This window comes from Canis lupus, chromosome 16 (assembly GCF_011100685.1).
Source record: "Canis lupus familiaris isolate Mischka breed German Shepherd chromosome 16, alternate assembly UU_Cfam_GSD_1.0, whole genome shotgun sequence".
NCBI classification, from domain to species: domain Eukaryota; kingdom Metazoa; phylum Chordata; class Mammalia; order Carnivora; family Canidae; genus Canis; species Canis lupus.
The window spans coordinates 51,143,679-51,161,297 of record NC_049237.1 but is presented as its reverse complement, the minus strand read 5'-3'; the positions used below and the strand labels follow the sequence as shown (position 1 = coordinate 51,161,297).

Below are 17,619 nucleotides of genomic sequence, written 5' to 3'. Positions count from 1 at the left end.
TCTTTGCAGAGGATATGATACTCTATATGGAAAACTAAAAAGACTCCACCCCAAATTGCTAGAACTTATTCAGGAAAGTGACAGGATATAAAATCAATGCACAGAAATCAGCTGCATTTCTATACACTAACAATGAGACAGGAGAAAGAGAAATTAAGGAGTCGATCACATTTACAATTGCACCCCGAAACATAAGATACCTAGGAATAAACCTAACCAAGAAAGCAAAGGATCTCTACTCAGAAAACTATACAACACTCATGAAAGTAACTGAGGAAGACACAAAGAATTGGAAAAAAATGTTCCATGCTTATGGATTGGAACAACAAATATTGTTAAAATATCCATGCTACCCAGAGCAATCTATACATTCAATGCAGTCCCTATCAAAATACCATTGACTTATTTCACAGAGTTGGAGCAAATAATCCTAAAATTTGTATGGAATCAGAAAAGACCTCTAATAGCCAAAGGAATATTAGAAAAAGAAAACCAAAACTGTTGGCATCACAATTCAAGACTTCAAGCTCTATTACAAAGCTGTAATCATCTAGCCAGTATGGTACTGGCACAAAAATGACACATAGATCAATGGAACAGAATAGAGAGCCCAGAAATGGACCCTCAATTCTGTGGTCAACTAATCTTCAACAAAGTAGGAAAGAATATCCAATAGAAAACACAGTCTCTTCAACAAATGGTGTGGGGAAAACTGAACAGCCACATGCAGAATTAAGCTGGATCATTTCCTCACACCATATACACAAAAATAGACTTAAAATGGATGAAAGACCTAAATGTGAAATAGGAATCCATCAAAATCATAGCGAACACAGGCAACAATCTCTGTGATCTCGGCTGCAGCAACTTCTTACTAAATAAACATGTCTCCAAAGGCAAAGGAAACAAATGCAAAAATAAACTATTAGGACTTCATCAAGATAAAAAGCTTTTGCACAGAAAAGGAAACAGTCACAAAACCAAAAGAGAACCAAAAGAATGGAAGAAGATAGTTGCAAATGACATATCAGATAAAGGGCTATACCCAATATCTGTGAAGAACTTATCAAACTTAACACCCAAAGAACAAATAATTCAATCAAGAAATGGACAGAAGACATGAACAGAAATTTCTCCAAAGAAGACATACAAAAGGCCAACAGACACATGAGAAAAGTGCTCAACATCACTTGACATCAGGGAAATAACAAATCAGATCACAATGAGCTACCACCTAACACCTGTCAGAATGGCTAAAATTAACAAGTCAGAAAATGAAAGATATTGGCAAAGTTGCAGAGAAAGGGAAACTCTAATACACCCTTGCTGGGAATGCAAGCTGGTACAGCCAATCTAGAAAAAAGTATGGAGGTCCCTCAAAAAGTTGAGGATAGAGCTAGCCTATGGCCTAAGAATTGCACTACTGGGTATTTGCCCCAAAGATACAAATGTAGTGATCTGAAGGGGCACCTGCACCCCAATGTTTTTAGCAGCAATTTCCACAATAGCCAAACTATGGAAAGAGCCCAGATGTGCATTGGTAGATTAATAGGTAAAGACAATGTGGTATATAAATAGAATGGAATACTACTCAGACATCAAAAAACATGAAATCTTGCCATTTGCAATGACATGGATGGAACTAGAGGATATTGTGCTAAGCAGAATAAGTGAATCAGAGAAAGACAATTATATGATCTCATTTATGTGTGGAATTTAAGAAATAAAACAGAGGATCATAGGGGAAGAGAGGAAAAATAAAACACAGAGAGACAAACCATAAGAGACTCTTAATAATAGGGGATAAACTGAGGGTCGCTTGAAGGTGGGGTATGGGGGGTTGGGGTCACTGGGTGATGGACATTAAGTAGGTCATGTGATGTGATGAACACTGTGTGTTGTATAAGACTTATGAATACCTGACTTCTAAATAATGCATTATATGTTAGTTGTATTTGTTTTTAAAGTTTTAAAAATTGAAACCAATAATACATCATATATTAGTTGAATTTAAATTTTTTAAAAGTTTTAAAAATTTAAAAAATGAATTAGAACAAAACGAAATCCATTAAGGTTCACAGAAGATTTGTACCATTTTCTGGATGTTTGTTACATTATCAGAAGAGATTAAAAAATAATAACAATAACATGGTTCTTTAATAGAATAAGAAATTCATACATGTAATATATGATATGCCCATTCAGTTCTCTAAAGCATTGAAACTCCCTGGGGTCATATTACTCACTGAATTATTATTAATTCACAATTATCTTTATTGATGTTACTTTCTAAAAGGTCTTTTTAATTTACATTAGTTACTTCTATTCCTCTCTTTATTGGACCTATAAATTAGCCATTCAGTTACATGCTTACAGTCTGAAGCTTTCCATTTCTCACAGATTTATGTGACAAATAACAAACAGTTATACTACTTAGAGAAAATTGTATGAGTCCCATCAAAAGCACCCAGAAACTTATATATAACATTTTGTTAAATGAGACGACAACCATTCTTGCCTTAGACTTTCAATATTCAAGGTTTAAGGGTAAAGAAGTAGGCATATGAATTAAAGCACAAGTAACAACAGAAGCTGACATATTTGGCCTGTAAGAATCCTTTCAATTTGCACTACTCCATCTGTCAGAATCTTGGGGCCACTAGCAAGTTTAAGTTCTAGGATCTTGACTCCATAATGAAGTGCATTTTATGATGGGCATGATGTGGTGCTCAGTTGGTGGATTAATGTATTGTGATGGTTGCTATGCTTGCAATCAAAAGAATGACTCACTGTTCATCTATTTATTATTTATGGATTACATGGTGGGCCAGCAGAGAAAGAGAAGAAGAAAACTTGCAAACTAAAATCAATACAAATAATAGCCTCTCCCAAGAGAAATCCCAGGGGCTTAGATAGCTCTCCCCTTTCTTTGAGCTTTTTCTTTTTCACTTTTTTCTCTTCCTCTCTTTGCCCTAAAAACAATTCTCTATGAAAGAGTGTTTCGCTGTTTTGCTCTATTATATTCTTTGTAAATAATCATTAACGTTTCTGCCCTGTTTTTTCCTAAATGATCCATTCTAAATTACAGTAGTAGCAAGTAGGATATCCTTTAGTTAATTTTATACTCCCTTATGATTTGTAGAAAATATATGTTGAATGGTAGACACCTTTCAAGACCAGGAAGACAATCAACTTGAATAATCAACTATGCCAAGATTTATATTTTATTCTTCCTAATAACCTTTTGAGATATTATTCTCTCTCCTTACTAATTTGTCATTACTACATAAATAAGTACGCTAACTCTTGACACTAGGTCTATACCATATACATAGACTCTTTTATTCAGTGTCTTCAGGATTTTATTTTCCTGAATAGAACTATATTAAAATGGCTTCACATTGATATAAATAGTACCACAACATTAAATATATTATTAATAGAGTGTTAGGAAGTGAAAGAGGCAAATACAAAATGTAGTATCTGGAATATGCAAATGAAGTTTTTTAAAAAGCAATCTTTCCAATATTTTATTTCTGTTCACTAAAGTTGAGTAATAATTTAGGTAGGTGAGCAGAAAGAGTTTAGGAATCTATTTACTTGTTGAAAAAAATAAGTGCTGCTCAAAATCTTAAGAAAAAAGAAACCTCTAAGTTATATGCTTAAGTTTACTAGTATATATCTCTGTAATAATATTAACAAAAAATTACAAAAATAATTTCCTTCAGTATATAAAACAATCAATATTTTCCAAAACTGCATTTTATTTTTTTTAAAGATTGTATTTATTTATTCATGAAAGACACACAGAGAGAGGCAGAGACACAGGTAGAGGGAGAAGCAGGCTCCCTGTGGGGACACTGATGCGGGACTCAATCCCAGGACCCCAGGATCACAACCTGAACCAAAGGCATCTGCTGAGCCACCCAGGCTTCCCTTCTTATATCCCTTTATATCAAGCACTAAGTATTCTTCACTTCGTCACACTGATAACTAGATTATCTTCTTTTTTCTTTTTTTGACAGTTTATCTTCTTACCTTCTTGTTTTTCAGTTCACAAATGGGAACTTGATTTAATATAATCACAAAGGATAATGGTTGATGGAGTCCAGTAATGAAGGGTCTTGTGGGTCACAGAACAACACTGATTTTGATTCTGAGCAAGCTAAGAAGCCATTAGAAAAATTTCACTGATGAAAAAGATAAGATTCCATTTAAAAATTTTCACTCTAGCCACTCATTTGATAATGGAATGAAGAGGCCAAGAGAGGAGCTAGGGAAACAGCAAGGAATGATGAAGGTGGTAGCAGTAGAGATAGTGAAGGTGGCTGGGTTCTTGGCACCTTTTTGAAGGATTTAATTTCCCCAACAGGATTTCCTAATGGTTTGGACATATCGAGTGGGGGAAAAGAGTTAAGGAAGTCTAAGGTGGTAGACTTGAACATTGCAAAGATAGAACTGCTCTTGACTCTGAAAGAAAAGATAAAACAGTTTGGAGGAAAGTGTATTAACTTTGAGATGCCCATTAGATGCCTATGAGACATCCAAAGAGCCATGTGTTCAAAAAACGTGATAAAAGAATCCAGAGTACAAGGAGGGTATACATTTCCCAAAAGGTAAAATTTCCCAAAGATATATTAAACATTATACTTTGCTACTGAATGTGAGGTTGAAAGGATAATTTTTTGAAAGCTGTACTCCGCATCTTGTTTTCTGACATCAAAGCTAAGTATATGTGTAATCAGAAAGAATGAAATGAGATTTAAAGTCAGTATTGTCTGAATATTGCCATGGTTTATACATCTTCCAAAAAGTTAACAAGTCCTTAAAAATATATGATGTCACTGAGATTCCTTCCTCTTTGGAAGGGGCTATGAAAAACTACCAAGTTTTGAAATCTGTTAATCATATTTTTTTATTCCATAGCACCCTAAGGTTGTGTGAGAAATGAATGTTTTCTATTCAAAATAATTAAAATCTAGCTTTTGACCGACTTATAGTGCAAAGTATTTACGCTTTTCCTGATTAGCTTATAGTAAATTATATATCCACATTATCTACATAGAAAAAAATTGATAATATACTCAATTGTTGTCATTCATGGTACTTGTATGCTATATAGTCTCTGCAAAGACTGAATTAGCTAATACTGAACAAATGTCCCTAGAGAAAATACACAGTGGTTCCTGCAAACTCTGATCACAACGTTTTGTCAGCTGATCAACATGTAACATTGTCTTCTATATTAGTTTTGGTTCCACAGCACCTTACTCAATGTTATCATTGATTCATTAACATTGGACTCAAAGGCACTGTAACTCCTATCTGGAGGGAACTTATCGAACACATGTACTTTCATGTACTTTCTCCTTGAGGCACATCATAGCCTTCTTGCTCTTGGGAACCCTAGAGAGCACTTCAGCACTGCATCTGGATGACATTGTAAGTAATAAAATCACTAATAGCTCCAAAATGTGAATTATGTCACATGAAATAGGCTGAAAAAGCTATGTTTGTAGTATGAGAGCTGACACGGGAAGGCAGGGCATCATACTGTTTGACCTTCTCTAGGAACATACACATAAAATGACTCAGAGTTTTACTCACTCTGCACATATCTGTGAATGACCATGAATGAGCTGCAAGTATTGATTTGAGGGGTTAAAATAGACACTATGGGTAGGAAAATTTGCAAATAAAGAATCTGTGAATGAGGATCCATTGGTTCTATGTGCATATATTTTTATAGTCACATCTAAAAATCGATTTCTCCCCCACAGACAATAAAATGCCAAATACTCAGTAGGAGAGTGGGAAAAAGATAAAATAAGTGAAAAAGCAAAAAACAAACATAAGAGGGCTGCATCATAATGTCAGTGCTATACGACTGAAGAAAAATTAGAATGGGGGAAAAATGCATACTGGATACTAGCAGAAAATTATGTTAGCTTATAACCGATTAGACCTAACGTGGCTTTACAAGCTGATATTCTTCATGGTTCTATATAATTTTCCTGGTATCACATGTCTTTTACCTCTGTTAATTGCATCATTTATATTTCACTCTGAAACATGTTCCAACTAATACATATGCTATGGTAAAACGTGCCTTATTAGTTGATTTTCTACTGATGCCAGTTACCAACATTATCACCATGCCCTTCAGTCTCATATTGAACTTTAAGATTCCATCCTATCTTAAATTACTGATCATTGCCTTTCTGTATGCCAGCAAGAATAAAATCAACTTGGAATTCTTAGAATTCTACAGAATATATTTGGGCATCTGAACAAGAAGGCATAATTCTAGATATTTGTCCTATGTTTATAAGGAAACCTGAATGAGGGATTATGATGATCTGTAAACATTTCAAATTAAGCAATATTTGATTATTAACACACTAACATAATCATTGCACAATGGCAATTTTATTTCTAAAGTTTTTCATAATTTAAAAAATTTCCAAGTAAGTCTTTCAAACTACTTTACTTACCTTTGTTCAAAATTTGCCAATGAATTATGTCTTGATTTGGGATCATATCAGTACGTTTATAATATGTTATTTTATAAGTAGATTTTAAGAATTATTATAGTGTAGGCAGTCCCATTCCAAGGACCCAGAGGGAGGGGTTCACACAGGACCAACCAAGAGGTTCATTGGTTATGCACAGGATAGGAATCAAATGTCAGCCAGCAGGAAGTGAAAGCAGAATTTATTGAAGTTATTTGGAGAGAGTGCAAGTACAGGTAGAGTGTCTGGGAGATTCAGAAAGTAGGGGAAAGAGAGTCTCTTCTTTGCATCTTGGGTTTTTATTGAGGATTGTGGTCTGGTGTATGTGTCCTCTTAGATGTCTATCCAGGAACTGGTTAGAACAAGGAAAAGTTTCCAGGTGTCCTCTATAAATTACTTATTTCTTAGAACTAGGGGGTCTTGGTGTCAAGATGTCTGGCGCCAGTAGTCTAATATGTACTTGATGGCTTCATCCAGTCATTCTTGCCTGGTCCTTCCTTAGATGTTATCTATTGGGCTGGGAGGCTTTAAAGAAATCATTGACTCCTTGTCCCTCATAAGGAAGATATACAGTATGAGGCACATATGGGGTGGGGGGTGCGGGTCCTAGCAAGAACAGGAAAAGGAGCAAAAACAAGTTTTTTATAGAATCTCTTCAGCTCCCCTATCTCAATTATATTAACAGAAATAACATTGCAGAGCTTTTTATTTGCCCCATCTGATATTTCTAAAGCTCTCTTTGTTATCTAAAATTTACTTCCTTTCTTTGCTCTATAATTATTTTCTTTGAATTTTACTGTGCTCTAGATTTTAGATCAACTTTACAGTTGCATATAGCTATACCCCAAACCTACCAACTGGATACACAACTGCCATAGAGAGAAAAAAAAATAACTCACATAAGTAAACACTGAATCACAGAGTTTGTAGAATAATTTAGTCTCATTGCTTTTAGTGACTTTTGGACATTCAAAGTATCTACTAGATATCACAATAACCGAGTAGTTAATTATCATGAAAACACAGAACTAACAATGCTCACTTCCATGCAGGTTAGAATTATGCTACTCACATACCAGTTGGTCATGGTGCTTAAAATCTTTTAATTAAATGTCCCTATGCAAATTTATTATTAATAAACATTTCAAATTAATACATATTTCATATCAAACAATATTTGATTATTACAGATTTGGTTCAAGATTTCTTCAGCCAGTACTTACACCAACTATCAAAAATTCATGTTCACATATATATGAACAAATTTTGCACTACTTATTTTGAAAAACATCATTTTTTTTTTTTTGGTTCTCCAATGATCATTTTGCTTTTAAATAATTTAATAATTTCTTCTGGTCATTTTGTCTTAATACTCAGTGGCACATTGAATAGTTTGTGCCCCATCAAAAAAAAAGTGGCAGAAAAAGTGTAAAGAAATATTGTAACTGAACTTACATGAGTTCGCTCCTTGGTGAGTCACATAGAAACCATACCAGGTAGGGTTGTCACACAAAGGAAACTTTATTTGCAGCAAATAAGGAGTTCATGGGGAATAACCTTCAAAGCTGCGACTCTCCAGATGAAAATGAATAAATCCTTTTATTTAGTGTTCGGGATGAATACTTAGAAAGGGGAGCCTTGTTCATTGTATATAAAAGCAGGAATAAGGTTGCCCATAGATCTTAAGGAAACCTAGGTATCCATATATCGTATGTTATTTAAATGAGGCTTGTGCTTCTCGCTGGGCAGGGGTTTTAGTATTGCAGTGAGGTGAAGATAACTGCCGGTCCCTGCATGGGTCACTCCATGGTCCATCTGTACACATGTGCATCAAGGTGAGGTTCAAACAGGTCTGGGTGGTCTGGGTGCTGGAAGCTCCTCGTCCAGGCAGTCATTATTGCTTCTGAGGTAGTTCCAGATACCACGGGGGATGCTATGCCTGTAACTCTTTTACCAGAGTTAAGAGATAAACTGGAAGGAAGAGCTTAAGGGATGAAGGTGTGTGGATACAAGCAGGTGAATAAAGGTCAGGTCTTAGGGTGTAGCTGGTGACAATATTATAGCAAAAGATTATTTTAAGTGTCATTGCAAGACATGTATTCAAAGAGGCTGTGGCCTGAAAGCTCACAGAGAGAAAGAACTGAGAGGGGGTTGTGGACATTGCGACTATTCTCTATTATTTTCTTCAATCTATTGACCACTAAGTTCTTTGGACTTTGTTCCTATATATTATTTGATCCATACTTTACATTTTTGTCATAATTTGTTAAATAGTACAATTAAAACATTAATCAGTGATTTTACCTTTCTTTACATTTTAGACACATATCATTTGGGGAAGAAAAACTAATTATAGAAACTTCCTCTTGATTATATTAACCAGAAGTGTTTTAGTAAAACAATATCTTGATTAAGCCACATAAATCATAACTCTTAATGTTTTTATCAATGGAGATCATGTGTATTTTTACTGAGTCCAAATCAATAGCAGAAATAAATTAATGATGAAGTAGCAAAGACCATATGGTAAATTCAATTAAATTAATTAAGAATTTAATTAGAAACAAACATGTGCCTAGAAGTCTATTAAATATTGAAGGGCATACAAAAGCAGCACAGGGCACAGAACATGTTCTCCAGACACATACAACAGCATTTTAAAAATACATGAGATATACACCTGAAATAATTAAGACTAAGACAACTTAGAACTTTGGAAGTGGAGTGGCTTGGGTATAAAACTAAGAATCCCAGCTTCTAAATCTTTAACTTTGGGCACATTGTTTGAATTATTTCATCCTCAGAGCCTCAATTGTACAATGGCAATGTAAACAAACACATCTGTGGGTTACTTCAGGAATAAAATGATATATGAATATAAAATAGTTTATAAAATACTTGACATATTGTAAATATTTTTTAAATGGTAAGTGAAAATAAGGCAGTTTGCATCAATTAGCATGGTAATGGCGATATGGTATCTAACCATATAGATACTACAGTAATCAAGATGTTAGGAAAGCCTACAAATGTGTACAGGATGATGCTATAGAGGGTGCTATAAAAATTAGTCATGATTTTTCAGAGTGGTTGAAAGGATAAATGATATTTATGTTTTGTCTTTACACTCTCCTATATCTTCAGAATAGTTTTTTTTATAGTAGTCATTGATTACTTTTAATCAAGAAATTGAATAATGAGTGAGATATATTGCGTTTGTCAGTGTTCTCCCGCAAAAGAGAACCTGGGGTGGGGGAGAGAGACATACACACACACACCCCAATTCATTTTTATGAGGAAGTGGCTCACACAATTATAGAGGATGAAAAGGCTCATGATCTTCCATCCACAACCTGAAGATTTAGCAAAGCCAGTGGTATAATTCAGTCAGATGCCCAAATGCCTGAGAAGCAGGGGAGCTAAAGTTGTCAGTCACCCCAGGACAGGAGAAGAATGCTGACCCAGATCCACAGTCTCACTGAAAGATAAATTTTACTTTATTCCAACGTTTTTGTTTTATCAGGCACTCAACAGTTGAATGCTGTACACTCACACGGGGGAGAGTACTCTGCTTTACTCAGTCTATCAATTCAAATGCTAATCTCATCTAGAAACACCCTAATAGACATCCTCAAAAATAACGTTCAGCCAAGTCTCTTGGCATCCTGTAATCTAGTCATGTTGACATGCAAAGTTATTCCTTACATATATTTCAAAGACATTATATTTTAAGAACAATTAAGTATGGAAAATTTATTATCAGAGCATGCCATCTCTTCCCCTCTTCTGTAGTTATAAGAAATGCAGGGCATGGAGGGCATGAACTTGAACTCATTGGACATAATGACTACTCCTTCTTTGAAACATTTTGTCTTAGGGCTTTGTCTTTGTCTTTGTCTAGGGCTGCCATTATAAATATCATTGACTGGGTAGCTTAAATAACAGAATTTTTTTAACAGAAATGTTTTAATCATAGTTTTGGAAGTTAGAAGTCCAAGACCAATGTGCCAATAGGGTTGGTTTCTGGTAAGATTCTCTTCCTGACTTATACATGGCTGCCTTCTCATTGCATGATCACATGTCCTCTCTTCTGAGCAAGCATGGAAAAACAGACATGTTGTCTCTTTCTTATAAGGATACGAGCCAAAGCAAACTTGGACCCAACGGTTATTGTGTCCCTTAACCTTAACTACCTCCCAAAAGGTCCTATCTGCAAATATAGTCTCATTTGGGGTTGAGCCTCAACATATGAATTTGGGGGAGACATAATTCAGTCCAGGACATCTTTATTTAAGCTTCTGTAAGACACAATATTCTTTGACTTCTCTTGTCCTTTCACCACAAGACTGGCTTCATGGGTGTGCAAAATGTGTCTAGCTGCACAGCGTTTCCAACTTAAAAGAGTCCCATGAGTGATTATATTCTTTAATGTTGTCATTGTAAAGTTACTAGTAGCTTTTTTTAATTAGGAAACTTTGTTTTTATAGCAACTTTTGGTTCACAGCAAAATTAGGTGGAGGTACAGATTTCCCAAAGACTCCATCCCGGCCCGTACACTGCTTCCTCTACTGTTACTTACCATCAGTAGATGATAAATCTATGACAACTGGCTCACCTAACTGGCACATCATTATCATTCAAGGCCATAGTTTATGTAAGAGTTTGCTCTTGCTTTTGTATATTCTATAGATTTTGACAAATTGTATGATGACATGTACCTACCATTTCACTATGATACAAGATAGCTTCATGACCTCTGTGCTCTCTGCCTACCCATCAATCCCTTTCTTAGCCCCTGGCAATCACTGATCTTTTCACTACCTCCATAGTTTTCGTTTTCCAGAATATCATACAGTACGTAGTCTTCTCAGATTGGCTTCTTTCACTTAGTGATTTGCATTATATTTCCTCTGTGTCTTTCCATGGCTCAATAGCTCCTTTTTGAGTGAATAAAACTCCATTGTCTGGATGTTCCCAAGTTTATTCATCCATTTATTTACTGAAAGATAATCTTGGTTGCTTTTAAGTTTTTGGTGTTTTTTTTTTCCTTTTTTAAAGATTTTAGTTATTTATTCATGAGAGAGAGAGAGAGAGAGAGAGTGAGAGAGAGAGAGAGAGAGAGAGAAGCAGACGGAGAAGCAGGCTCCTTGCAAGGAGCCTGATGTGGGACTTGATCCAGGACTCCTGGATTATGCCCTGGGCCAAAGGCAAGCGCTAAACCACTGAGCCACCCAGGGATCCCTTTTGGTGGTTTTTGTTTGTTTGTTTCTCACATTTTTAATATCCCACTCTACTCTCTTCTTGCTTGCATGGTTTCTAGGAGAAATCGTATATAATTCTCATCTTTGATGCTCTTTAAGTACCCCCCAACTTTGTTCAAGATTTTTCTTGATCTTTGATTTTCTGAAATTTAAGTATGATTTGCCTAAGTGTAGCTCTTCTTACATTTATCCTTAGTGTTCTCCCAACTTCCTACATTTGTGGTTAGGTGTCTGACATTAATTTGAGGACATTATCAGTCATTGCTTTGATTATTGCTCCTGTTCCTTTCCCTTTCTTCTGGTATTCTTATTTACATGTTATACCTTCTGTAGTTGTCTCACAGTTCTTGGATATTCTGTATTTTTTCCAAATATTTCTCTCTTTTCAGTTTTTGAAGTTTCTATTGTCATATTGTCAAGCTCAGCCAAGCCCAGTCTTCTAATGTGTCATTCAAAGACATACAAAAAAAAAAAAAAACTCTTCAGTTCTATTACACTGGTATTGATCTCTAGCATTTCCTTTTTATTCATTCTCAGAATGTCCATCTTCCTGCTTATATTATCCATATGTTGTCCATTGAAGCCCTAGCATACTAATTATAGTTTTACAGAAATTTCTTATCTGATAATCCTTACTTTCTTGCCGTATCTGTCTCTGGTTCTGATAGCTGCTCATTTTCTTCAAACTCTGGGTTTTCCTCTTAGTATGCTTTGTCATTTTGGTTGAAAGGTGTACATGATCTACTGAGTGAAAGAAACTTCTATATGTTGGTGTTCAGTAACATGTTAAAGGGTGGGGGAACAAGGGCATGTTCCATAATCCTACAATCAAGTCCCAGTCTCTAGGTGAGGCTGTGTATCTGAACCGTGAATTTCACCAGTGCTTCCAGTTTTGTGCCCCCTCAGGTGGGATAGAATGGCTGACGTTCACTGGAGTTGTGTTCTCTCTTCCCCTATACAAAAGACTTGAGAGGGCTGGAGTTGGAGATTTCCCTTCTCCCAAGTATGTTAGGATCTAATAAAAGTTTCTCCTTAGAGCATGTTTTGCTAAGAGGAACAACAAGCTTTGGTCTATTTCAGAATGACTCACTTTCCCCTTACCCTGCCAGAAACCTGAGGGGATTTTTCTACAATATTCACTGTGAGGCCTGATACAACTAGAGGTAAAACTGGGACTCCTGGGGTTTTTCTCTCTCAAACTTGTCTACACCAAGACTCCAGCAATTTCTCAATTACAGTTTAGGTTTTCCAGTCCCAATACCAGTTTCTGGGCTGGTTTCTGTTCTTATAGTTGTGACTCTGAATCTGCTTGTCTGTCTCTCTAATTCTGCTGGCAGAAATTTGCCCTGGCATCTCACTTCTATGTTACATCTATGAGGAGTTTGATATTTTTAGTTTGCTGGGTTTTTTTTCACTTGTCATTATGATGGAGTAAAGACTTCTAAGCTTTTTAAATGCTGGATTGGAAGCCAGTAATTCAAGTCTCAGCAGCTTTTTGAACAAGTGGCCCATGTTTCTGAGTCCTGCAAATTGCATAGGACAGACTGTTAAAGTGTTCAGAGGCTCAGCTTGTGCCTGCTTCCTCTCACCCTCCCTCTCTGCTTTTGCACTCACCCTCCTATAACTCCCTATGTGTTCTCATCCATGATGACTGTCTACTGACTCCTCCCAGATGTACTATACCCAACTGCCTCCTTGGTATCTGGATTCTCATATCTAGCAAAAATCTGAAATATTATTTTTCTTGAAGATTTTTCATCAGCATAATAGGATCACCATACACAAAATCACATAATCAAGAACAAAAAGCCTAAGAGTCTTTTTATGTTTAATTCTTTCATTCCCCAGATTCTACATCCAATTCAACAGAATGTCCTGCCAACTCTACCTCCAAAGTCAATCCAAAGTGGACAACCTCTCACCCTTTCTATTATCTGGCATCAACCACTACCAGTAATCAAGCCACATACGGTACGGATCCATTTATATGAGATGTCCACAAAAAGCAAACCTATAGAGACAGAAAGAAGAGACGTGCTTGCCTGAATTTTGGGATGGGAATGGCAATGAACTACAGATGGACGTGATGGATCTTTGGTGGGGGACAAGGAAGGGTGTTCTAAAACCTATTCATAATGATGATGAAACTCTTGGGTAGTTATTAAAAATCAATGATGGTTTGAGATGGGTAAACTTTGTGATATATAAAATATACCTCAACAAAGCTATTGAACCCTTAACCTCTTCTTTTCCTAAACCTGCACCTATAGCATGCATTTTCAACTCAACTGTCAGAATAAAATTCCTACCAGTCACTCTTCCTCATGTTTCCAGTGACTTCTCATCACCTTGCCTAGATACCTGACTCATTATTCTACTACAGCTTGGAGTGCACTCCAGCTGCATTTGGTTCATTTTTGTTTCTTGAACGAGCAAACCTTGTTTCTGACTTGGGCTCTCATAGTTGTTATGATCTTGGCCATTGGCTGGTGCTTCTCCTTATTCAGGCATAATGTCAAAGCTCACAAGGGCTTCCCAGATAATCTAGATGGTACACTCTCTCCCTTTAGCCTAGTTAATTTTCTTCATACCATCCTGTCAGTCTCTGAAATTCTTATTTCTGTGTTTATGTCTTGAGATTTGCTTCTTCCAGCAGAATATAAGTTCCTTGAAGACAGGGATTCCATTCACCACTAAACTCCTAATGCTCAGACTAGTAGCTGTTAAATGTTAGGGGCTTCAACACTTTGACCGATTGATATCAGAAATGAAGCCTAAGAGTGAATTAAAAAGACACCTTTGATTGTATAAGAAAAGAATTTTAAAAGAAGTCTAAGAAACATAACTGCATATCTCTTCCTAAATAGTATGTCATTTTATAACATTCATAATATAAATGGTTCTTTAAAATGTTACCCATGCCATATTTTTTATCTACATTCTTCATCATTATAATCTTTAATAATACTACTTAACAAGCATAGCATGTTCCAGCTTCAAACTGCTTTATAAATGATAACTGACATTAATTAATTAGTCATTATCAATTGATTTGTTGAATTAATCTCATTTCTAAAATTTCATTTTTATTAAAGATAATTAAGAAGGTGTCCAAACAGGATCTCAGGCCATATCTAATCATATCTCCTGTGCATATATTGTGTCTCAGTAAGAAATGGAAAATTCTTTTTTTCTGTGTATTTCTAAATTAGTACAGTTAAAATGACCTTCAGCTAACACCTAATTTATTCATAGTCTCTCACTTTTCTTTCTAGATCTCAAAAATCTTTAAAAATGTCCTATGATAATACATTTTCTTATCATAGTCTAAAAAGCTCACAGGTGATCAGAATAAATTCACTATTTCTCATCCTTCTTGTCTTTCAGTATATCTTAAATATTTATTTTTATTAATAATGTTTGGAAAGCATTTCTGTGTTTTATCACCATATATTTTATCTTCAGATTTAGGATATTTACAATTAACCAAAAAATCTATCTCAATTTTAAGTTTTATATATTATGCTACACAAAGAACTTCTAACCCCCAGCAACAAAATATCAACAAAGTATGAAAGAACGGTTCTCTTCTTTTCACTGGTATTTCCATAAGTATTTAATGCTTTCACGTTCTTCATTAAGAGAGGTGAGAAGATACTTTAAACACTGTAAAACCCAGTTTAAACATCTGTTTTATATCACTTTAGTAGTATGAATTATAGAAAAATAATAACACTCCCTGAATGGCAGTTTTAAAACTCTCAGTATTTGTATTTTCTATCTTATCTCTGTCAGTAATAGCAAAACTGAATCAAATTTGAACTATTCTATGGAGATCTCTAGCCAATATACCTAAAATAACAAAATGTCATAAATGACTTGGCTTATCCAAAAACAAAAAAAAAGTATAAAAAATATTTTCCGACTTTTACTCCTTTTAAAAAATCTAGCTTTAAATTTGTTGTCTTATCATTTCTACATGTGGGTGACCATATTTACAGTACAGTTTTAAGTGACTTTGATGTAGGTACTCCCCCCATCATCTGCTTTTATAATCTTATTCACACAAAGTACAACCAAACAAAAACAAAAAAAAATTACAGTTTCATGCTAGTGTATTAAACAATATTTCTGGTTTGAATGTAGGTTCATTAAATATAATTTTGAGGTACCTATTCAAAACAATTGAAACCGGCCTAGATGAATGATTGAATATATTTTTATCTTTACTTTGTTATGACGGGGGGAAGATGACTATAAAAAGTGTTAGGGCTTTTTCTCTGCATATGGCACATCGCATATATAAATAATATGTATTTGTATCCTTTTCCTGTTTGGTCTCCATTTAAATTAGGTATACTATGTTTATAGGATTAACCATATAATTTTGACCATATGGTAATTTGTTTTAGTGGCAATGTGAATTGATACATTAAGGGAGTTACTAGGGTAGAAAACATTATTAATTCTATTATGATAATTTACTATATAGCAGCAACAGTATATATTAGTTTCCTAGGGCTGCTATAACAAAGAGCCACGAACTGAAGCATTGGAAACAACAAAAATTTATTCTTTTACAATTCTAAAATCAAGGCAGAGGTAGGGCTGGTGCCAGCTGGAGGCCCTGAGGGAAGATCTGTTCCATGCCTCTGTCCTAGTTTCTGGTGGTTGACAGAAATTTTTGGTGTTCCTTGCCTTCCTTACAGATGCATCCATCTAATCTCCACCTCCATGTTTTCATGTTCAAATTTCCCATTTCTTAAAGGAGCATCTTTCATACTGGTGTAGAGCCTGAGCTAATCCATTTTGAATTGATCACATCTGCAAAAATCCTAACTCCAGGTAAGGTTACACACTGAGGTTTGGGTGGATGTGAATTTAGGGAGGAGGGCACTATTCAACCCAGTACTGTCCATCTTCTGTCCTCCCCAACTCAAATCCTTTCCATGTGCAAAATACAGTCACCCAATTCCAACATCTCCAGGTCTTTTTTAAAATTTATTTATTTATTTATTTATTTATTCATTCATTCATTCATCCATTCATTCATTCATGAGAGACAGAGAGAGAGGCCGAGACATAGGCAGAGGGAGAAGCAGGCTCCCTTCAGGGAGCTCTATGTGGGAGTCGATCCCAGGACTCTAGGATCACGACCTGAGCCAAAGGCTGACACTCAACCACTGAGCCACCCAGGCATCCCAACATCTCCAGAAGTCTTAACCCATTCAAGAATGAACTCTAAATCTGAAATCTCATCTAAATATCAATTCAAGAATATCCCAAATCTATTTTTTTAAATATTATTCATTTATTCATGAGAGATACAGAGAGAGAGAGAGGCAGAGACATAGGCAGAGGGAGAAGCAGGCTCCATGCAGGGAGCCTGATGTGGGACTCGATCCCGGGACCCTGGATCACACCCTGGGCCGAAGGCGTGCTAAACCGCTGAGCCACCCAGGGATCCCCTCTTCCAAATCTTATTATCTAAATCAGTTATGAGTCTCAGCATATTGTCCATTCTAGGACAAAATTTCTTTTTATCCAGTGATCAATAAAACAAAACAAACAAACAAAAAAAAAAAACAACCTAGTTATATGCTCCCAAAATACAGTGATGGAACAGAAATGGAATATATATTCCCATTCCAAAAGGGGGAAGATGAAAAAAAGGTGGGGGGATTACTGGTCTAAAGCAAGTTTAGAACCTATCACTGCAAATTCCTTAGAGTCCTCTCCTGTGGCTGAAGCTCTGTCCTGTAAGGCTTCTGGGACACTCCACTGTCTTGACCCTCCAGGGCAGCAGACTTGTCCTTTCTGTCCTCAAAATCCTTGTCTCTACTCTC

General features: G+C 35.7%; 1 long non-coding RNA gene across 3 annotated transcripts in view; it reads left to right on the top strand.

Annotated features, from left to right (window-relative positions):
• The window catches only part of LOC119874733, a 38,655-nt gene that overhangs the window by 11,656 nt on the left and 9,380 nt on the right, over positions 1–17,619 (top strand). For all 3 annotated transcript variants that reach the window (XR_005371135.1, XR_005371137.1, XR_005371136.1), the window contains exons 3-4: positions 13,622–13,744; positions 16,483–16,618. This is a non-coding gene — a long non-coding RNA (uncharacterized LOC119874733). The remainder of the gene's footprint in view (positions 1–13,621; positions 13,745–16,482; positions 16,619–17,619) is intronic.